Raw genomic sequence first — 24,619 nt, 5'->3', positions numbered from 1 at the left:
TCAATATAAATGCTTGGAAGATAGATGAGATTGCACGCATAATTGTAGAGCTGGGCAAAACACTTCATTTAAAAAAAAAAAGTGGAAAACAAAAATATAAAAATTTTTGTTAAAAAAATTGAAAAAAAAACAAACCTACCTTAAAATGAGTAGGTATTCCTAGAGTGTCCTACTGGGAGGTACAGATGGCTTCACTAATAATAATAATATATAATACTTATGATACTTAGCATTTATATTTCAGTTTCTCTATGTACATTTTAAAGTGATAGGCTTATTCAAACTATTGATGTGGAATTTGAACTAAGAATTCTTCCAGGTACTTAGACAGTTGAAAAATATCCCCATTATATTATGACGTAGATGCTTCTCAATCCCTTAGGATAGCACTCTGTGCTTCTTGCACTGCACCCAACCTGCTCTAGAGAGTTGACTTGCTCCTTTGGGGGCTACAGAAGAGACTGTGATTTTGTAGTGGGTGGCAGATAGAGACCACTGTAACAGCCAGGAACAACTTACTCCCTTATAATTAACTCTACTTTCTTGTGATAATTTTTGTATATATTACAGGGTACTAGAGGTGAGCAGATAAGATTTTGCTTTTAATTTCAGTACATTTGCTCATCTCTGGGAGATATGTGGTAATAAGTTATGTGCAAATTTTTATTTTATGTATATATATATTATTTTCCCTACAAGGTACTGTGTGCATCAGGGTGCTGGTATTTTGGCTACTCTATTTGTTCAGTATTCGATTGTCCTGAATAAATGAACCCACTAACATCCTGATGAGTTTTTGCAGATGAACTACTTCTGCTTGGGTTTCTAGTATGCACGGGAAGATTTCTCCATTTGACCTTATGAAAGTGCTGTTGTGGAGGTCTTAATGCACATCAAACACTATTCAAGGATTATGAGAAAGCACAGTGCAGGGGAATGTTGACTGCTCTTAGACAGTTCAGTGATAGAGCTTTCATCAGCACATAGAAAGGATCACAGGACTTTTCACAGGACATTTTGGGGAAGCCACTGTAGCTCAACACAGCCTACTTAAGCAGATGATTCTGATGCTGTCATTTTTTCTGTCTCAAATGCTATATTTTCCAAATGCTCTAATGTTGTACCACCATTGTACCTTTTCAAGAGAGAGTTAAGGGTCAAATTCTGGATACCAATGTGCAAAGACTAATACAATAAATTTCAGTGACAAAAAGTATGTTGTAGAATGCATTCTGTTTCAAAAGTCCTGAGACAAAAAAAACATGCTGGAGATTTAGAACAAATACTTGTGTTACAGACATTTGCTTGAAAATGGCTAAAGGGTATGTAAGCTAGGGGAGCCCCACTCATTTCCATTCAAAAGCCACACTTGCTGTAGTGTCAAAAAGTTACTTGTCCTGGGGTTTGGCTTTATTACCAAGGGGTAGCATTTGCATTGGCCTGACTCTGCTCCCATTGAAATCAATGATAAAACTCCTAGCTAACAAGAATATTTAAAAAATAACATCATATAAACTCTCCTCTAAATCTTGAGAGGCTTGGCTGCTTTTGGGGCTCATTTTCTAACTGAAGCTTTTTGTATGACTTGACTGCTGCTTGACTGCCTTTCCCGAGCATCTGAATCAGACCAGAGCATCAGCTTAGAGAATAACTCCCACTTTCCCTTGTTCACAGTGGAGTCTAATGAGCCACATATGTACCAGTGAATCATTGGGACTTATTGTACATCTCTCTGTAGAAATCCGGCACCTACTAACATGGGAAAACAAAAGAATCCCGCTGTCCTGTTACAGGGACATGCAGTAGGTTGTGTAAAACAGAATTCCATTTTTTCTATTGTCTGTAGTAAACATCCCTTATATTACAAGCTTTGTAAGACTTGATGTCTGACAGGTACATGTTTTCAAAGTGTTGTCAATTGTAGGAATTAGTAACAATTTTGTTTCAAACCAGAAAAAAATATCCCTTTCTGTTCCTTCTTTTGGGAAGGGAGATCACAATTAACAATTTCCTGAAAGTGTCTAGCTGTATGGAAAAAAATCCCTATAATAGCATATATCAGTTTTCTATAATGTGTCTAGTAGAGTCTTGCCACCCAGGGTCTACTTTTTGCATGAGTTAGCCTGTAGTGGCATACATAATGGGAAAGCAGGTTCGTTAGGATTTTCTAATAAATGCATATTGCTAATTTACATGTATGTTTTCAGCCATAGCAATAATTTCTCCAGTTTTTTCTGAGAATGATTTGGAAACTGTGACAAACTCACTCTAGCATAAAATCAATACAGAGCAGCTTTCTGTATTGTGAAATACAAGGGCAAGGTTTCTTTATGCTCTAAATGAGAATGAACAATGATTTGCTTCTTCATGTGGATGCTTGTGTTTATATTGTCTAGACCAGACTTAACTTGCCAATATCAATATGTTAATTGAAAGTTAAGTGATAGTGGATGAGGAGCAAGGATATTTCTATGGCAGTACAATTTCTGCAGAAGATTAGTGCATTAGTAGTCTGTTCTTTGAGTTCTGAACTTAGTTAAGCCAATTCATAGATCAAACGCTTAGTCTGTACAGTGCATTATTATTATTGTACATGGATACAATACATGATTTAAAGTTGGAAATTCCATACATTTACAAACTTACACTTCATAGCAAGGTTATAATAAGACACAAACTGCAACTATAGAATGTTGTCCATGTTTTAAAATGTGAAGTATTGAGCATATCTAGTTGATGGGAGCATATAGCATAAAGTTCATGTGCAAATTGGGGTTTGCATATCTTAGTTGTGTGCCCCCAACTTTGAAAATGTGTTCCTGCAATAAAACAATTTCACGGCACATTAAGAGCTCAAATGGAGGTGTCATTTCACTGCAACCATTATTTGTATTTGTTTGTATTTCGTACTTTATTCCTATTATTGTCAGTTTCAACTGTAGAAGCCCCAGGAGTCCTGGATAGGTGTTATGAAGAAATCAAAATATATAAAACAATACAATTTCTTAAGGAATACAAATTAATGAGATACTATGTGAACGGTGGGCTGCCCTGAGGCAGTGTAGAAATCCAAGGCTTCACAGATTCTTCTCTGTTCCGTAGTCAAGAGTCCATTATGGCTGTGGCTACAGAGCATCTGTGCAGCCCCTGCTTGTCCTCAGTACCCAGCATAGGTATTCTGGTTTTGCAGAAGGAAAGGATTTGCTTCTCAGTTCTTAGGTGATAAGGATTGTCTGGCTATACCAAAAGAAGGACAGGAGACATTTGATATGGGTTTAATCAGGCCACAACTTTATTATTAGATGTCTGGGACTACATGGCAGATAAAAGTGTACTGTGCAGGTAACCCATGTTTTCCATAATTACCTGGGGGGCTTTTACCAGCCTCCCCCTACTTTTTCCTGCAAGTCCCTCCAGCAGATTTATTACTGGAACCTTACCATACCCAGGGGACTTTTACCAGCTTCTCCTCTTTTTCCATCCAAGTCCCTACATCAAATGTATTGCCAGGACCTTACCATCCTCCCACCTCATAGGAGGGCTAAGGTAGGCTATAAGAATGGGTGGTTGACACCCTGCTGTACCAATCATAGGAGTCCTCAACTGCTCCCTATTTGTTCCTTTAATGAACACCGCTTTTTAAGTCCTTTTCCAAGCCATTTATCTGGTCACTGTATACCTTTCCACAAGGAGGTGCCAGTGATTAGCTTGGCTGCCTCTGCCCCAAACCCAATTGGATTCCCAGACCTCTTTTACTGCTCCCCCTTCTAAACTGGCCAAAACAAATGGGCTTCCAGGCTTTACAGGGGAACCTCATCGTCCTTGAATAGTTTGGTGCCCCAGAGTGATCAAATTTCTGAGCTTCTTAAGACCCCAAGGGATTTGGCCACCTCCCAGTTAGAATATATCGAGCCTTGTCCACCTAGGTGGTGCTCCACTGCTCTCAGCTAGACCATGCGTGAATGCATGTCTGACAACACGGATCTGCATCAAGTCCCGTCTTGTTCTGGCAGTAATTGAACTCCTTTACACGTTCCCAAATAGTGTTCCCTAATGTGTGTCACATCATGTCAGTGACTGCTGACGGGCCCCTCAGTGCACAGAAGTGGCATGAGCCGATCCAATAACATGCTTCTCCTTCTATGCCAACACAGTCTTGCCCCATCATGGACCCCGGTTACCAACCCTTAAGGCCACTAGGACATCCACCTATGTGCATAAGAAAACCAATCCTGTGCTCACCGATCCACACCACCTTGTCCACGGCTGGTCTGCCCACATCTGGAATGGAATGACAGCACATTAATGGCAACTGACCACCCAAAGTTGCACACCATATTGTATGCTTCCCAATGCCAATGCCCAATTGTCAGAATTGTCTGTGCCCCTGTTCCCCGCTGTACCACTGCTGTTGTGGCCCCTGATTGCAAATGACCACACAACTCTTGAGTGACAAGTGTTGTGTGGATATGGATAGCTTTTTAGCCCCACTGACAAATGCAATAGCCGGGGGGCAATTCCAAGATTGTTGAGGATGCCAGTTGACAGTTGCCTGTGATCCTGTGTTCTGCAGCACCTGCTGCTCTGTAGTGGGCCATTCAATGACCAGCCTTTATGCTCCTGTAATTACATGAATTTGTTAATACTTGTCCCATAGCTCTGCCATCTGAAAGGAGGCAGTAGATCTCCATGCTACATCAGTAACCATCCTACCCCCAAGTTCCATGTAGGTACCAGAATTTACTCAAGTTCTTGGCTGGCTCCTACTGCCAGCTTCTGAAACCTGTTATACAAAAGTGAGGCAAAGCTCTGCTATGCAGTATAAACCCAGGAAAGGCAATAAAGTAATGGAGATTTTCCTGGAGCCTATTTGAGGACCAAGTCCCAGGAGATAAACCTGCAACTGTTGTGCAGACTATTGTGTACAGGGTGTTGCTACCTTGCCTTCAACTGATTCCTATAGAATTTTGCCGCCCCCCCCCTTTTTTTTAAACCACTAAGCCCCAACCACGCCTATGACTTTTAATGTGTTTTGCTTGACCACACTTTCCATACTCCATCCACACCTATGATGTGTAATGGTTTTGTGTAATTGTGTATTATGGATTTTAAATCCAGTTACATCCCACTGTTTCACCGTTTATCAATGTTGAGTTTCAGTCTCCTCTCCAGAAATAAATCATCTAACCATTTGGAGATAAACAGGAGAAATTGTTAGTATCTTAAGTTGCAACAGTGTTTCCATATCCCAGTAAAATTAATACAAGAGTTTTATATCTACTACTTTGGCAGTGTTTTAGTTAACTTTCTCTCACCAGTCCATTTTGAAGACTTGGGGAGGTTTTCCTTTTGTTTGTTTCTTCCCATCTTCTCTGTTCTTCTTAGCTGTCTGTAGTAGCTTGTTTGGAGATGTAGTCAGGATAGGTTGTGGAGTGCTTGTGGTTAAAGCAGGTTAATAGTATGTGTCTGAAGGATGCTTACTTCAGAGATTTGAATAACCTTCTCCTTATTTTCATGAAATTATTGGAAAATATACCTTTTCCAGACTTGTTTAGATTCAAAGGTGGTTGTTGTCAGGCAGTCATTGGCTCAGTATCTTCAAGGGTTGTCCTTAGCAGCATCTTCATCTTATGAAAATGTAGTTGGTTCATGCATAATATATATATTAGGGTTGTAATTATTTGTTGACAACTAGGTATCCTTTGTTTTTGTGGTGGGAGAGTTTTAGAACATCTTTAAGTTTAGAGTTTTATCCCTTTCTTTTTATTCAATCTATTTTCTGAGGTATCCCTTCAATTTTATTAGCGTTCAGCAGGAAATGAAATTCTATTTTCAAAAAAATCCAAATGCTCCTTTCTTTTATAGGTAATGTTTAGCATAGTTAAATTTGAGTTTTAATTTAAGATTATTTAGTTTTCAAAACAGTCTTTTAAAAATTAAATGTTAGAATGGCATTAGCTTAAATAGTTATTAAATAAGCTATTGATTCTTCATAACAATTTTTGGAAAAAAGATTTTTCTTGTCTATCTGAGTTGGGTGAGGGATTTGCTCACTGCAAGTAATTAAGTACAGTAACTCTCCATTAATATATTCTACACTTAAATGCCTTCTTACATTAGTAATTAGTTTTGCAAGGTCATAAGATTCCATATTGGTACATAAAGCATTTTACAATTTACATAGCAGTGATATTAGAAAATTATATTAAGAACTGACTGTTTAGTTAATATATTTGCAAGTAGGTATTTCAAAATGGTGTTTGCCGTTTCAACATTTTTAAAAAGTAAACAGAAGATTTTAAACATTTCCAATTACACATTTTCCCTGGAGGCTTTTCTGAATTAAGTTTTTATTTCAACTGGGATATTTCTAGACTTCTTTGTGTGGGTTTACGTAGAAGTTCTTCTTGGGACGGTCAAAAATCCCACTTTACCTAGATGTATTGCTCTGATAACAGCACCATATATTCCTTTTCACAATCAGGTAATTTCTTAAAACATAAATGTTTTATGTTGTTTGTTTTCATGAGATAAAGATTATTTTTTTATCAAATTGATATCTTATACAAGAGGAAGGCATTCTGGTCTAGACACAACACATTTTTGGTTTGACTTTTGACTGAAGCTTCTTGGAATTGCAATCTGAAGGTTACAGCAACTACACTTCTATTGAATATTTTGCATAAAGCAGACATTTCAGTAACCCATACATCCTTTAAACACATCAAAAAAGAAAATAATATAAAGTTAAAGCAAGATAAATTTTAAAATGCAGCTTTTCTCAGTTTGTATAACACTCTTAGGGGTAATAAACAGGTTTTATGTCTAAAGAAGAGTGATCTTCCTGATATTTGCTTGTCTCCAAGGTGACAGAAGCAGAAACTTCCTGGAATTTCTTTAATTAGCTTGAACATTTTGTAACATAACTAGCTATATATAATATATATATTTTCCAATATCCTGACTATAACATACTTGTAGCTATATCTTAATATTTAATATAGATGCAGATAAGTTTGTGGTAATCTAATATAAAAATAATAATTTTATTAATATCACTTTTGCATCAGTATTGAAATCTTTCCCTCACATGTGGTTAAGTCCCAGGGCTAAGATAGGTTTCAGAGTAGCAGCCGTGTTAGTCTGTATCCAGAAAAAGAACAGGAGTACTTGTGGCACCTTAACGACTAACCAATTTTATTTGAGCATAAGCTTTCGTGGCCGACAGCCTACTTCATCGGACGCATAGAATGGAACATATAGTGAGGAGATATATATACACACAGAGAACATGAAAAGGTGGGAGTTGCCCAACCAACTCTAAGAGGCTAATTAATTAAGATGGACTGTTGTCAGCAGGAGAAAAAAAGATAATCCATTTAAGACAGTTTGACAAGAAGCTGTGAGGATACTTAACATGAGGGAAATAGATTCAATGTGTGTAATGGCTCAGCCATTCCCAATCTCTATTTAAGCCTAAATTGATAGTATCTAGTTTGCATATCAATTCAAGTTCAGCAGTTTCTCGTTGGAGTCTGTTTTTGAAGCTTTTCTGTTGCAAAATTGCTACCTTTAAACTTGATAAAGATAAATATGATTCCAGCCGTGAGCTAGAGTGACAGCACTTCTCTGCTCTCCTTGTAAGTATTGGACCTGTGTAGTTGCAGATCCTGTGGCACTCCCTCCATGGTGTGCTTGGCCCATTGACCCCTATACTCCTTGTCCCCTCACCATGAAGTTTAAATTCTGCAGAGGGCCATAGTTAGGACTCCAGCACTGAAGTAAATTTCACCTCAAACAAGGCTTCTGCCATTCCAACTCTTGTTTATGGTTGCTAGACCAAAGTCCTATTGCTGCCTTGGAGGTCTTTAATAAGTTTCAGTTATTACACACCCTCTGGTCTTATGTAAGATAAGAGCAAGAGTGTTAATTCTCTGCTTCCTGGTGATAGGCTGTACCTAATCAGAGTACGTAAGCAAAATAGAGGATTATGTGTAGTGTTACAAAAGGTTTTTTTGGGTACTCTGTTAGGATGATATGCATAATTCAATCTTGACTTTACCGCTGTGGTAGTGCACCCATCCTAAAAGTATACCAGTTAATATTTGTGTGCTACATCATGCTATCGTGTGTGTGTAGTGTTATCATTTGGATGTATACAGGTGTGATGATATGTAATCTTCCAGCATTCTGAGTTAATGAAATTGTTTTGTAAACTTTCATACCGTTGATGCTGTGATAATTTGACAGTCTTTTACAGTAGGGAAAATGTGTACAGTAAACTCAGTGGCTCATTTTACCATGTACAAAAGAATGTCCTTTGTACTGCTATTATTCCATCTGTGGTTGGATTGCAAAAGGACTTCCTTTGCAGATTAGAGATACCGCGTGGGTCACAGGTAGAGTAAATCTAAGTGAAGTGAGGGTGTTTTGTTGTTGATAACAGCAATCAAAGTTGCTATAGCCAGTTTACATCTAAACAGCTAATAATTTTGAATTTTGAATTTTTTTAGATGTGAAGTAACCAATTTTGTGTTCTTATGAGAGCATGAAAATGGGCAAAGAATTTACACTACACTAAAGATAAAATGATGAAAAATATTGGGAAATATTTAGCATAATCAGCTAACCCTGAACTCTGGTTCCTTCTGGACTTGAAATCTGTGAATCCCAGTATCCCATTATTGTCGAAAGACCCTACACATCAAGTCTTATCCTCTGTATATAATGCAGAAATGACATTATGCCTTCATCCACTGTTCCACTATGAGGCAGAAAGACTGAGCTTCCTCATCTGTACTCTCCAAACAGAAAGTAAATCCCGTGATTCCTTTCCTAGTCATGCCACTGGTGAGTAGCAAATCTACCTTCCAAAGAAAGACCACATTTATGCATTTACCCAGTCCACAGTGCACAGATCTTGAATGCCCTGGTCATAAAACTAGGCTAGTATATTACTTATTTACCAAGGAAGTTCCTATGATATAAGTGTATCCCTGTTAGATGGACAGTTGGCCAGTAATTGAAGTCTGTGTATAAACATGTCAGAGACTGCAGGAATTTTGATGCTATTTTTAACCTTCCTTTAGTGTTCAGTTCCTTATTTTTACATTAGGGCACAGTGAGCAATGGGCAGGATGGATTTTGCACCAAACCGTGTGATGTCTAAAGGGGATGGGGGTGTATTTGAAATGGATATATCGAAAGAAGCTTTAGACACTAACTAAATTTAAAGTTAGGGTAAATTTTTTTAAAGATTTGTGACTCAAAAACATTTTTGACCAACTTTGTGGTGAAGGTTCCCCTTTACTTTAAGAGCATACCTGATCATTTTCAAGCCAAACCTATTTTTCAGGCTAAAGGTATAAGGGGACTGAAAATTCAGCTTGTAATAGAACCAGATTACAAAATTAACAATGGAGCTATAACAACTTTATAATAATTCAAATTAATATAAATGTTGTGGGTTTCGTTCAAACAAAAGACCGATCTTCCCTCTTTCAGTCATCCGATTCCTGCTGAATATTGAGGTGAGATTCCATCCCCTATATATCTTTTCCTAAAATGCAAAATTCAGCCACAAAACTCAGATCACATTTACTGAAAAGTTTGCACAGTCTTGAAAACCACAAGCAAGGTTCAAGTAAATCCACTACTTCTGTTCAGGTATCAGGGAAGGATTTAGAAGCTAGAAATGGACTTGAATCCAAAACTAAGTCTGAACACCCAAAAATTTTGGAAGTATTTGATAATGAACTTGAATACAGGTTAAATTTTGCAAGTGGCTGCTAGGGTCATGCTATTCTATTCTATTCTGTTCTATTCTGGGTTCTTTTATCACCTTCATCACTGTAAGTATTTGAACATTTTCCAGTCATACATTTAGGGCTCATCAACACAGAGCAGCAGTATGCACTAATGGACTGTGACTTCTAAAGGGCACTAAGGTGTTGGCATGAATTGTTCCGTTTAGACACCGGTAATGCTTATTAAAAGTTCCTAGTACGTTAAAGCGCATAAGGGAACTTTGAATAGGCACAAGAAGATCTACACAGATCAATTCATGCAAAACATGTTAGTGTGCTTTAAAAAAAATCATACCCCCATAGTGCACATTACCCCATTATTTGCACGAACCATAAGTGATATGATTAATACCTGTCTTTCTTTCTCTCACTTTCCTGTCATTGGAAGGGAATTGTGTTTCCAATATAGTGTTTTGGAAGGGTTTCGTTTTCTTAAATATACACACTGCTATGTGCTCATATTAGAGAAGGCTGTAGAAGAACTGTGCCTTGCAGTTGGAGCAAAAGATGATGAGCTTTGTGATGAACCAAAGCTCCTGACTCAGACACCTCTGAACTTTCAGGCATTTTGGAATCCAAATCTGAACTATTTGGATTTGCTTATTTCTAAGTGGGAAATACATTGGAACTGAAATCACAGAAGATATCAGGTTCACAATCCTGGCAAATTGAAGTGGTTAAGTTTTGCACAGAATTAGTCCCCCTGCCAAGTAGCTAAAACCTCTCCAGTTTATCAACATCCTTCTTGAACTGTGGACTCCAGGAACAGTGCCAAGTACAGAGGTAAAATTATATCTCTACTACTACTCAAGATTCCCCTGTTTATATATTTAATGGGAACATCAGGTATTTTCACCACAGTGTTGCACTGGGAACTCTTATGCAGCTGATTATCCACCAAAACATCCAGATCTTTTTCAGAGTCTCTGCTTCCCAGGCTAGAGCCCCCATACTCTAAGTATGACCTACATTCTTGGTTGCTAGATTTATACATTTACATTTAGCCATATTTAAACACATATTGTGTGCTTACACTTAGCTTACCAAGTGATCCAGATTGATCTGTATCAATGACCTGTCCCCCAATGTTTGTATCATCTGCAAACTTTATTAGTGATTATTTTGTTTTTTTTCCCAAGTCATGGATAAAAATGTTAATTAGCATAGGGGCAAGAACAAATCCCTGCAGGAACATACCTGTTCAATGATGATTCCCCATTTACAATTACATTTTGAAACCTGTATTGTAGCTGTGTTAATTCTAGGTTATTCGAAAGGTAAGATTGGCGGGTAATATCATTTTATTCAACCAACTTCTGTTGGTGAGAGAGACAAGTTCTTTTCAGCTCTGTGTGTCTCAAAACCTTGAATCTCTCAACAAAAGAAGTTGGTCCAATAAAAGATTTTGAGACCTGTCAGTTAGCCAGCTTTTACATTTAATGTGCACCATGTTAATTTTATATCGTTCTAGTTTTTTTAATCAAAAGATTTCAAGGCCTTATAGAAGTCTGTTATATCACACTAGTACCTTTATCAACCAAACGTGTCATCTCATAAAAAAAAAGATATCAAGTTAGTTTGAGAGGAACTGCTTTCCATAAACCCATGTTGATTGGCATTAATTATATTACCTCTTTAAATTCTATATTAATCAAGTCAGTCACTCCAGTATCTTGCCCAGGATTGATGTCAGAATGACAGCCCTATGATTACTGGGTCATCCCATTATGCTTTTAAAAAATTGGCACATTAGCTTTCTTCCAGTCTTGTGAATTTCCCCAGAGTTCCAAGACTTACTGAAAATCAACATGAATGGTCCACTCAGTTCCTCAGCCAGTCCAGACTGCTGATTAAAAATGTCTAATTTTAGTAGCTGTGTCTAACATCCTCCAGAGATACTAGTGCAATGGAAATGAACACTTCTGCCATTTCTGCATTATTATTGGTTTCTATCTAGTATCTACCACTTCATTTAGTAATGGATCAATACCATTGTTAGAATACTTTTTGTTCCTAATATACTATAAAAATTCATTCTTACTGTCCTTAATGAAGCTAGCCAAGAAGTCGTCTCGTATCCCTTTGCTTCCCTGATCAGTTTTCTACCGTTTCTAGCTTCTGAATTATATTTATTACTCTCAGCTTCACATTTCTTCTATATGATATATATTATTATATTTTTTATAGTTGCCTTCACTTCCTCTCTAAAACAGGTCATTTTTGTGAATATGGCCTTGTTCCTTGATTGTGGCTTTTTATGCATCTAGTAGAGTGTTCTTAAACAATTCCCAATTATCATCCACAATATAGATTAAATTCTTTCTCTCAGCTGATATGGCCCATCATTATTTTAAGCTTTGTTAAACTGGCCCTTTAAAGCATCAAGTATATGATTTATACTTATTAGATATCTTCTTATGTATCTCATTGGTCTGGATTTTGTTTTGTTGGCACATTATACATGTCTTCAAAACATGATCGCTTGTACCTAAGTTACCATTATTTTGTAGTTCTGTGGCCAGTTCCTTTTTATCTGTCAAGATGAGATCTGACCTAAAATTCCCCCATGTTAGATGCAACATTTTTTGAGTTGGGAACTTGTTGTCTATAATATTTTAAATTCCATGACTGTTTTAACTGTGGCAGCATGAGACCTGTAGCATATGTCACTCAAATTGAATTTCCCTATGATCACACAACCTGCACATTACAGATAGATGAATAAGGAGCTAGTCATCCTGTTCCTAGGTGTAATTTGGTGATCTGTAGCAGAAACCAACTAATACCCCATCTTGTGCTTTATTTGTTAGGACATTGATGCATGAGCATTCAGGAGATCTGGATTCTGTTCCCTGCTTTGCCACAGACTTCCTGTGTGATCTGTAGAATGGGGATAATAATGCTTCCCATGCTTACAGATATGGCGGTGACAGGTATCAGAACCTCTAAATAAATAAAATAGTTATTCATGATGGAATAAAAAAAATCAGAAATACAAACAACACAAATGTCTCTGGTTTTAGTTTCATGCACTTTTTCATCTACAAAGTTCCATTCACATCTGTGGTGCTGAATATATTTTTTAATAACAGGTGTAATTTCACATGTCCATGGCATAAATCCACAAACGGTGGAAATAGAAGCAAAAGCAATCAAAGAAACCCAAACAAACCAAAACCCCAGCAAACAGATTCTGACTCTGAAACGTAAGTTTTTTACACAGGAAGAGTGAAGGATGGGTTGTTAGACTTAACTTTGAATTTCTGCAGCTTTCAGCAGTTTGTGTCACCAGTGTAAAAGGGATGCTATTGTGCTTGATTTGGCCAGAATTTTGATCTACTTCCTTTTTCTCATCGAAGACCATGGAATTCTTTATATGTGTTTTTCACCACTGGGAACAAATGTTGCAATGTTCTTTTTTCCCCCCATTATAAAAAAGATCAATGCCAGCAGCCTAACACTCATGAGCAGTCCTATTACAGCAAACCACTGTTCGCATATGATTCAGGGAAACAATTTGGTAAAGAAATAGAGTTAAGTTTCAAGCTTCTAATGGATTATTACAAACAGTGGAGAACAATATGATTTTAAAAATAATTGTAAGTATCCTGATATCCTTTTAACGTGATTTAGACACGTCTTTGTGTATTTAATAAGTATACATTCATTTCAATTAACAACTAGGAAGTAGCCTACAGAAAGTAGACATAAAGATCAGAATGGCCCTCCACTGTATATATTTGTTTATTCGCATTAGTTCTACTTACCTTCCTCCACTGACTTCCTTGGACACAGTAAATGATATTTAGGGCTCTTCAGGGCACGGTGGCAGTGGTCATTCAGGGGGCAAGGTTTATGCAGAAGGTAGTTCAAGAAGGTATTCCTTTCCTGGCACTCACTAAAATCTGGATAAGAGCCTTCACCCTGTGGTGACCCTCCCCTGAGATCTCAACAACTTCTGGAGCTGCCCTTTCCCAGAAGGGCATCTCTTTCTCTCACACATTCTGCCTCTTGAAGTCCCCAAAGGGAATATGGTGGATGAGCTTTGGGCTTTTCCTCTCCTACTCCTGCTGCTTTTCAGACCCTTCCTTCTCCTTTGTACACTACTCCCTATGACTCTCCTTTCAGTGACCATGTTGCTCACCAACTATATGAATTCCTTACTGCTTACTTGAAATCTTGATTTGGCTGCTTGTGACATCACAGTTATGGAGATGGTTGTGATATTAGAGTAACAATTTTGCAGTTGATTCTTCCGTAGAAGGCAAAAGCAAAAGAACTCCTAAACAAAGATGAAGAAAACCACTCATATAGTTGTGCTAATAAATACTGTGGTTCCATGGACTTGATAGAACCTGTGTCTTTATAATCCACAGGGTAAGTTATGTCCAAACAAAAATATACATTCAGACTTTTACTAACTATTGTGTAAATAAGAGTTTTAATTCAGTAAGAAAGAAATTACACATTGTTTTCTTTTTCTTTTCTTTTCTTTTCTTTTTTTTTTTGTGACTATGTCCACTCCCTTGAGTAACAGAAATATAACTACAAAAATGGTTCAAGTATTCTTAAAGGCCTATTTTAACCTACTGCTGCAAGGACTTCTATGGTCAGGGCTGAAAATCTGGACAGATATTCTTGTTTTAATCTTAACCATTGTGTCTGATGGAGGATTGTGTGTGTGTGTGTGTGTGTGTGTGTGTGTGTGTACAAATAGCATAAGCCAATGCCAGAGTGTCAGCATGGATTTTTGTCCTTGCTTTTATGTGTTTAAGACAGACCATTAATGTTACTCTAATATAGTGTTTTGTGGCTGAATCTTCCGTTATAGATGCAGGTTGAAATAGGTTGATTTTAAAATGAATAGATGTTACTGAATATTCAGAGAATTCTTCTTCCACGGTGCGCTTACGAGAAGAATACTTTTAAATAAGGCATTCATTAGCTGATAGTTAATTTGGGACAAAATACTGCACTTAATGTTTAGTAAATGGAAATTAGAGCGTCTCATGCTGATCAGATTCCTTTTTTTTTTTGCTCATAAATTTTACTCATTGCGCTAGCTGTGGCATTTTTGATACCAACTAATTAGGTTCATTCTGTGTAGATGGACAGCTAAAGTGACTCAGCAGGGCAGAGTTAAATTAGCTCCGTCCATCCGTGCTACACTTGTTAGTAAGCCATGAATATCCTGATATTGGCTTCTTATTAGTTGGTACATTGCAATATTTTCTTTAGAGAACTTGTGAATCATGACTAAAAATTACTGTACAAGGTTTTTAGATATCTTGAAGGTGTTTATGCTCATGCATGAAAATATTTTTTAGCCTAGCACTTTGCCCAAAAATGTTTTAAAGCTCTGATAAATATATCAGCTCTTTAAAGTATCTTGGAAACATATAACAATCTTTTCTCTTCTGAATATGATTTCTTCATAAACATTTGCTCATATGATGAAATATAATGTCATTAATTGTCCTAATAAGAAATGCCGAAGTTGTTTTAATTCTTGAATTAGGTGTAAAAATATTTTGCATAAACATTAATTTGATGCAAATAATTTTTGCCAGTTGCCACAGAATAAATATGTGCATATATATGAATGAGAGATGGTGCACATATTTATTCTGTGGTAACTGTGAAAAAATATTTGCATATATATGTGTGTGTGTCTGTGTGTGTGTATGTATATATATAGATATAGATGTCATGCGTGTAAACAGCTGATGTTATTTTTTCAGTATCTGCATAACTTTTTTTTTTTTTTTTTTGGAACCAGAAGAGGTACGAGTATGGCAATACTGCTAATCTATATTTTGATATGTACTTAGCCTCTGGAAAGCTAGAAGAAGATAATTCTTTACTAGGAATATTACTAAATATCCACATCTCAAGGGCAGAATTTACATCACGCTATTATATTATGTATAGACATGAATGACTTGTATAATGGTCTTACAAACAAAGTTCTGGGGGTCTTACTGTTATCTGTTCCTTGTACCTGCTATTCTTATCATGACCCTCTCTAATTTAACAGTGTCTTCTGGGAGCATCTAATACACCCTTCATCTAGGTATTTATTTAATCACTGATGAACGGAGTTTGGAAGTGCAAAACTGTAACAATACTGACACCACTCCAAAAAGTATTATTGCACCACAAGCTGTCTTTTCTAGGTATAATTGAATAGCCAACTGTCCAAAGTGAAGGAACAAAATTAATTTGCCTGTGTATCACTTATTTTTTTTAATGTGGTGAAAGCTTTATAGTCAAGAAGATATGTCACTATACTGAGAAGTAAGAAGTTGGGTATGAGCATCTCTAACAACAGTAGGATTTTGTCCACTTTGAGCCACATGCTACTCACCTGGTTATGCTTCCCACTGAGGACAATAGGAGCTTTGTGCGAATTAGGTGAGAATTAGCCCTCAATGTATTGCGCATGATCAGTGCTCCCATTCAGTGCTGCTGATGGAATCATGATACACAAAGGGTTATCCCTTCATTCTTCCAGTGTGAACACTCCCGTTTTCCAAAGATGACTCAAGCAGATTTCCCAGATTATACATATGGCTTGTTATAAATTAGGCTTAACTGGAGGAAATGAGTTGGAAAGCAACAGTGTACTTTCACCAGTGTTATATGTGCAAGCCATGGTGGGTGATTTTTTTAAAGGATTTGCTTTCTTAAAATATAATTTATCAAACCAACTTAAATATAAATAGACTTGGAAGGATTAAATTTTTATCAGTAATTGGTAATTTCACCACACACAAACAAACTGTCAAAAATATTTCCATGGATGCTAATTGAAATTTTCAGATGGGCTATGTAAGAAAATGCTGCTTGAGAATTTAGAGTTTGATTTAAGGATATTTACTTCGTATATTTTGATATGTGATGTTGACACTTTGTGTTTCAGCAGTAATAAATATTGACCTGTGATCCCGCACCTGATTTTAGGGAAGGTTGTTGTTCAAGATTATACTATATATCAGGGATCGGCAATATTTGGCATGCAGCCTGCCAAGGTAAGCACCCTAGTGGCTCGGTCCAGTTTGTTTACCTGCTGCGTCCACAGGTTTGGCCGATTGCGGTTCCCACTGGCTGCGGTTCGCTGTTCCAAGTCAATGGGGGCCGCGTGCCAAAGGTTGCCAATCCCTGCTATATATCACGTGCTAAGGCATGCTAACATGCTTTAAGATGATAAAATGAAAGTCATTACCGCTGTAATGCAAGTAGGGAAACCTAAAATATGAATCAATATTTAAGATCAACTTTGCAATAAGTTGAAGCCTTGTAAAGCCTGTTATATTTGCTAGTTTATGTATTGTTAGCTTAAATAGCAGGTAGTTAGCATGAGTGTTTGACCAAAGGCCACAATATTTAGAAATAAGTATCTTGTTTTATTCTTTTGCCATTTATTTGTTTATCACAACAGGTTTCTAGGGGATTTTGGTATATGTATAACCATGAGGCTAAGAGCATTGACATGTTGAAAATACTGGGAAATTGATTGATGTGAATAGCTTATGTGTTACGTGCCTGAGTGCTCTGCAAGGACAAGGCCCCCACACACAGTGAGTTATTTGGCTTTAATGAAGGTACAGTGACACATCCGCAACGGGGACCCTGGGCGTTGCTGTCACTTAGGCGGGGAACCCAGCACCGAAGCTCAGCTCGGCCTGGGTCGGAGTCCAAAGGCGGACCGGGAGCATACAGCTATATATACACAATACAAAAGCAACTCATACATATGCAAAAAGGGACTTCCCACAGGCTATGTCCGCCCTTTGGCCTAAGGCCATACAAACTGGTTTCAACCAGTTAAAAGCAAGTTATAACTGGCATGCTGTGTCCTACAATGACCAGCCACTTAGCAAGCAGGGGCTCTTCACAAGGCCGCCGAGAAAGCGGAGACACCCTAGCTAGGCCGTGACACAGTCTTCCGTAGTCCCCTACACTTATGTCGTCAGTCAAAACACCAATTATGGTTTCTCCAGAGAGCTACACATGGACAAGGGGCCAAGGGGCAATATAAATATAGCCACCAAACACATGGGGTATATGGAAAAGGGGTACAAAATAAGGTGTATCTATCCTGTGGCGGGCACATCTGCATGAGAGGATGGCAGAAGTCTGGATCATCATATCACGCTTTTGACATTCTCCACTTACTTTTCCTTATATCTTCTCGTCTGATAATTCTGATGGTCTCCATAAGGTTATGAGTATGCACAAGACTGTATTGTTTTGCTATATTTACGTTGCTTCTGCAACTTCTATTTTACTTTTATGTTTTTAGTACTTACACAAAATTGTCCTGTCTGTAGGTGTGATACACCATGCATAATAAATGTATGTAGCCACCCGTGTAAAAAAAACTGTTAATAACTCATGCAATTTTGCACTCTGAATTAATCCAAAGCTACATAAAGTTTTAACTTTACAAAAATCTGTGTCTGACTTTGCTCCCCATTCCCTGACACTACTCATCATTTCCCACAGTTGTGAAAAGTTTGATTGATAAAAATTAAAAAAAAACTTAAACAGATAATTTTGTGCAACTGAAAATTTTAATTAAAAAATGCTTAAAAATATCAAATTACACCAAGCCTAAATACAAGATAAAATTCAAACTTAAGCGAATCGAAAATCCCCAGAAAAATAAACATTGTAACAAGCAACATAACACATTTACATAAGAAATTATGTCAAATTTAAGGTAATATATGGATCCCAAGACATTCTTAAATGTCTCTGTATGAGCTGTGAGTCTGTAATATTTTCTGAATTCAAAACTTACTCTGGTCTGAACGCTAGCTGATGTTCATAATGTAGAAATTTCCATTTAAAACTTTGAAATTTAGGTCCTTTTTTGTTTGCTTGAAAATGGAGCCATTTTTTGAACGAAAATTTTTAAAAGTGTAATTTTGTGAGGGGTGTTTCCTTTAAATTTGGCCATATTCAGAAATGCTAACATATGAAATCCTTAACATTGTGAGATTTGCAAAAATTTTTAAAACTTCTTTTGCACAACTCTAGGTATTCCCTTAAACACATTCATGCCTTTAAACCTTACTTACATGGAAGGGACTGATTAATTTGTCCATTATCTCAGAATAAAATCAATGTTTTGCTATTAATAATGATACTTCATTACATTTTCTTTGACATCTGTGTGGGATTAAAGTGGGAGGTTTTCTCTGTTCTTGCTCTCTCTCTCTCACCCACGCATGCACACACACATGCACACACACTATATATAGGTACTGGTAAATAGTTCAAAAATACAGATTAAATTATCTGTATGACATTATACAACTATGCATCTTTCACTGGTTGAAAAACTCTTATCCACAGTATGTGCTGAGCAGGAGAGTTGGGAAAGGACCATTAGAGAGAGTGAACAGCAGAGTGAGGTCCAGTTTCAACAGTCATTAGTTTGGGTATTAAGCACCTGACCTGCACTTTTGAGGGTTGTGAATGAATTAGATTATCTGTGCAGAGGGTCCTTGTGAGAACTGAATATTTTAACTCATTTTCATCTTGATGTTTTAATGGCATTTTAATAATGAATAAACTTGGCTGGGCTGGAGATGCCAAAGATGATTGTTATGACCAGGAGCATATTTGAACCTATTGTTTTCTTTTTTTTTTAAAGTATACATCATACATGTCTGCTGAAGTTAATGAAGGAAAAGTGAAACCTTGCTGCTTATCATTTTAATACAGTTTTGAGTTTCCCAAGAGAGAATTTTGTCTCAAGGTGATTTTTTTTTTTGGTTGTACTTAAGTTGTCTGAATGATAAATAGTGCCCTAGGTGAGTTGCAGGCTGTGTATATACAGGAAAGTAATATTGCATTTGAAAGTTTTCTGATAAAGTGGAATCCAATTTTGGTTCAAAAAACTATGATGGATGTTAACCACTTTTTTGCTGAAATTTCATTGAGCCATCTTATATTTATTAAGGATTGGAAAATTATTATTTTGAAAAAAATTAAGTGATTATGGGCTGTAGCAAGATTCTTTTACAATCACTATTTCCAAATAAGGGTAAAATTGATCCTTATTATTACTTATGTCTGAAACAAATATATTCCACATTGCTAACTATAAAAACCTGCAGATAAACTGTATTAGGTAGTTATCAACCTAACCAGATGTATTTTGCAATGCAAGCCGTTCTTATTGTGTGATTTTGCACTTGTTCTACAGAGGGGCAAAATTCTGTGCTGACTCATGCTCAGTGCAACGCTATCGATTCATTGGATGTGGAATAAATGAATTTGGCTCACAAACTTTAATAGTATGCAGTGTACTTCTAGCTGTATTGGTCCTAGAATATTAGCAAGACAAGGGGGGTGAGGCAGTATCTTTTATTGGGTCAGTTTCTGTTGGTGAGAGAGACAAGCTTTTGAAACTATCCAGAGTTGTTCTTCAAGATCCGGGAAAGGAACTCACAGTATCACAGCATAATGCAGGGTGAAACAGATTGTTTAGCATAAATACTTAGAACTTTTGTAAGGGGCCATTCAAAGTAGAGTGGCCCGTTAATACCTCAGCAGTCATAGGACAAAAATAGGGAGTTAGTGAGTCACAGATTGTTGTAATAATCATAAACCCAGTGTCTTTGTTAAGTTCTATTTTTTAATGTCTAGCAGAGTAGTGAATTTAAACTCCAAGGCTCATCTTTTGAAAGTGTTGTGCAGGTTTCTTTGAGGATGAGGACTGATAGGTCCTATGCAGAGTGATCGCTTTGCGGAAAGTGTTCACCCACAGGTGCTGTAGTGTTTTGGTCTTTTATCATTTTCCTATGTTAGTTTATTCAAGAGCATAGTGATTGTCTGGTTTCACCCACCTAGTTGTTATTGGGCATTTAGTGCAATGGAGGAAGGATGCAATGGAACACATGTTGTGACAGGCATGTATAGGGTGCATGGATCTTGAAAGATATGTGGTGGGAGTGTTGATCATTGTAGTAGTGGAGATATGTCTGTAGTTTTTGCATCTGTTGTCCTGGCAGGATCTGTTGTCACTTGGAGTTGATGTGTCCTGGTCTGTGGGGAACTTGCTTCTAATAATAAGCTTTGAGAGGTTGGGGGGGTTGTTTGAAGGCCAGAAGTAGGGATTCAGGAAAGATTTCATTCAGGAAGGGGTCCCTGTCAATATGGGTTGTAGTTGTTTGATTAAACCCCATATGGGTTTCAATATGGAGTGGTAGGTGCCAATAATGGATGTGTGGTTGGAGAGGGTTTTATTTCTGTATTGAAGCAGGTTCTCTTAGGATATTTAGGTGGCCCATTACACGCTGTGATCTACTTCTCTGGTGGAGTGACTTTGTTTGGTAAAGGGGTTTTTAGGTGTGTTAAGATGTTTATTCCAGACTTCCTCCTCAGAGCATATTCTGTGGTACCTGAGTGCCTGGCTGCAGATAATAGAATGAGTTTAAGTCCAGAGGATGAAACTATCAACGATGTATCTCAGGTCTTTCATTGGTTTTGTGCTATATTTGTCCAGAAGTTCTTTTTCAAGGTGGCCTGTGAAGAGGTTAACATATTGGGGAGTCATCCTAGTACCCAGGGCTGTTCCCATGGTTTAAAGAAAATGTTTGTTTTTGAATGTAAAATTGTTATGGGTGAGGATGAAATGGATGAGTTTGACAATGTGGAGAGATTATGGTGGATGTGATGTTTGTCAAGGATTTCCCAGGATGATCAAAAGTGTGGCTTTCTTTGCTGTTTAGTGTTCTGTCAGATTAGTCTTTTTCTTGTGATTGTTGGTGAGGGTAAGGTAATTGTGAGTGGTGTCATCATTGTGAAAGAATTCTTCAAGTCGGAGATGGAGGAAGAATTCTTCTAGGTTTCCACATGTTAGTCTGGTATCAGATTCTGTGGTGTGGCAGAAGTTCAGTCCCTTAAAGCAGTCCCTTCTCAACCAGAAGTCCTGGGCCCCCTGGGGGGCCACAAGGAGGTTTCAGGGGTTCATCAAGCAGGGCCAGCATCAGACTCACTGGGGCCCAGGGCAGAAAGCCGAAGCCTTGCCGCGTGGGGCTGAAGCCCAAGACCCTGAGCTGCAACATCTAAGGCTGAAGCCAAAGCCTGAGCAGCTTAGCTTCATGGGGCTCTCTGTGGCATGGGGCCCTAAGCAATTTCCCTCTTTGCTACTTCCTAACACCAGCCCGGGCTTTTATATGCAGAAAATCAGTTGGGACACAGGTGGGTCATGGAGGTTTTATAGCATGCTAAGGGGAGACTCAGAAAGAAAAAGTTTGAGAACCCCTGCCTTAAAGAATACCAATACTTAATCTCTAGTGAGGGGTAGTCTTGATATATTGATGACGTTCAGGTATTGTGTAGTGTCCGTGCGGTGGGTACTTGTGCCAAATACACAGAGAGAACCTGCTTCACTGCAGAAATAAACCCTTCTCTGACCCATCCCCTCGTTGTCACCTACCACCCCACACATAAAGGGTATGATCAAAACTACACAACAGGCTAGAAAGATCAAAAAGAATACTGACAGTATCTGTTACATTGCAAAGGAATTTAGATAAGCCCGGAAGGAGAGAAATCAAAAAGTATTTACTGCTGGGGAATGGTGGACAAAAATCACCATCTTGCCCTAAGTTATTCAATTTAATAAAGTGACGTAATATGTATAATTAATAACTAGGGCTGTCAATTAATCACAATTAACTCACGTGATTAACTAAAAAAATAATTAATCACGATTAATCACACTCTTAAGCAATAAAATACCAATCAAAATGTATTAAATATTTTTGGATGTTTTCTACATTTTCAAATATATTGATTTCAATTATAGCATAGAATACAAAGTATACAGTGCTCACTTTATATTTATTTTTATTACAAATATTTGCTCTGCAAAAAACAAAAGAAATAGTATTTTTCAATTCACCTAATACAAGTACTGTAGTGCAATCTTTTGATCATGAAAGTTGAAATTACAAATGTAGAATTATGTAAAAAAAAACTGGATTAAAAAATAAAACAATGTAAAACTTTACAGCTTACATGTCCACTCAATCCTACTTCAGCCAATTGCTCAGACAAACAAGTTTGGTGAAATTTTGCAGGAGATAATGCTGCCTGCTTCTTGTTTACAGTGTCATCTCAAAGTGAAAACAGGCGTTCTCATGGCACTTTTGTAGCCAGTGTTGTAATGTATTTATGTGCCACATATGCTAAACATTCATATTCCCTTTCATTCTTCAGCCACCATTCCAGAGGACATGCTTCCATGCTGTTGATGGTCATTAAAAAAATAATGCGTTAATTAAATTTGTGACTGAACTCCGTAGGGGAGAGTTGTATGTATCCTGTTCTGTTTTACCTGCAATATATTTCATGTCATAACAATCTCGGATGATGACCCAACACGTTTGTTTTAAGAACACTACGGCAGCAGATTTGATACAACGCAAAGAAGGTACCAATGTGAGATTTCTAAAAATAGCTACCGCAGTCGACTCAAGGTTTAAAAATTTGAAGTGCCGTCCAAAATCGGAGAGGGACGAGGTGCAGAGCATGCTTTCAGAAGAATTAAAAGAGTAACACTCAGATACGGAAACTACAGAGCTGAACAACCAAAAAAGAAAATCAGCCTTCTGCTGGTGGTATCTGACTCAGATGATGAAAATGAACATGCGTTGGTCAGCTCTGCTTTGGATCATTATCAAGCAGAGCCCATCATCAGCATGGATGCATGTTCTCTGGAATGGTGGTTGAAACATGAAGGGACATATGAATCTTTAGTGCATCTGGCACATAAATATTTTGTGGTGCCGGTTACAACAATGCCAGGTGAACTCTTTTCTCACTTTCAGGTAACAATGTAAACAAGAAGTGGGCAATGTTGTCTCCTGCAAATGGTAACCAAACTTGTTTGTATGAGCGATTGGCTGAAGTAGGACTGAGTGGACTTGCAGGAGCTAAAATTGTACATTGTTTTATTTTAGAGCATAGGTTTTTTTGTACATAATTCTACATTGGTAAGTTCTACTTTCATGATAAAAAGATTGCAGTATAGTCTTTGTATTAGGTGAACTGAAAAATACTATTTATTTATTTATTTACAGTGCAAATACTTGTAATGAAAAATAAATATAAAGTGAGCGCTGTACATTTTGTTATTCTATGTTGTAATTGAAATCAATATATTTGAAAATGTAGAAAACATCCAAAAATATTTAAATAAATGATATTCTATTATTAACAGTGCAATTAATTGTGTGATTACTTTTTTTAATCGCTTGACAGTCCTATTAATAACATTTACTTTTTTAGATTTAATTACACTTGTTTATCCTGAGTGTTTCACCCACTCATTATTCCATTTCCATTTTATTACATTCATTTCATTAATCAATCTAACCTCCCAAGGTCTTCCTTTTATAGTAAATATTTTTAGTGCAGGCACCTGGTAACAAATTTTAAAGGATTGCTGCGTGCAAAAACAAATAAACAGACTGGTTTTAGCCATGTCGCTAAAAGCTATGTAGTGTAGACAAGAAACGATAGTTTAAAGATTCATACACTATGCAGATTCATGGCCACTCAGTATAGAAGATTGTTGCATTTCTAAAGGTTAGGGCAATAAGCTTATTCAGTATCTGATAATCTTGCATATTGACTTGGTTGCTCTTTTTGTATGACATAGTGATTTTAAGGTCCTCTTAACAAAAATATTAATTTGTGTTTATTTTACGCTGGAAAGTTAAATAAAAGTTTGTGGAAATGATCATTTAGATGTAAAAATTAATCATTCTTTAGAACTGCCCTGCAAA

The 24,619-nt window shown here is 37.2% G+C and overlaps 1 long non-coding RNA gene across 1 annotated transcript in view; it reads left to right on the top strand.

Annotated features, from left to right (window-relative positions):
• LOC142047116 (uncharacterized) overlaps window positions 1-24,619 on the top strand; it is a 753,995-nt gene that overhangs the window by 647,124 nt on the left and 82,252 nt on the right. The window lies entirely within an intron of this gene.

Source organism: Chelonoidis abingdonii, chromosome 7 (assembly GCF_003597395.2).
Source record: "Chelonoidis abingdonii isolate Lonesome George chromosome 7, CheloAbing_2.0, whole genome shotgun sequence".
In the NCBI taxonomy this organism is placed as follows: Eukaryota; Metazoa; Chordata; order Testudines; family Testudinidae; genus Chelonoidis; species Chelonoidis abingdonii.
The sequence above is the reverse complement of the archived record's forward strand: the minus strand, read 5'-3'. Positions and strand labels throughout refer to the sequence as shown.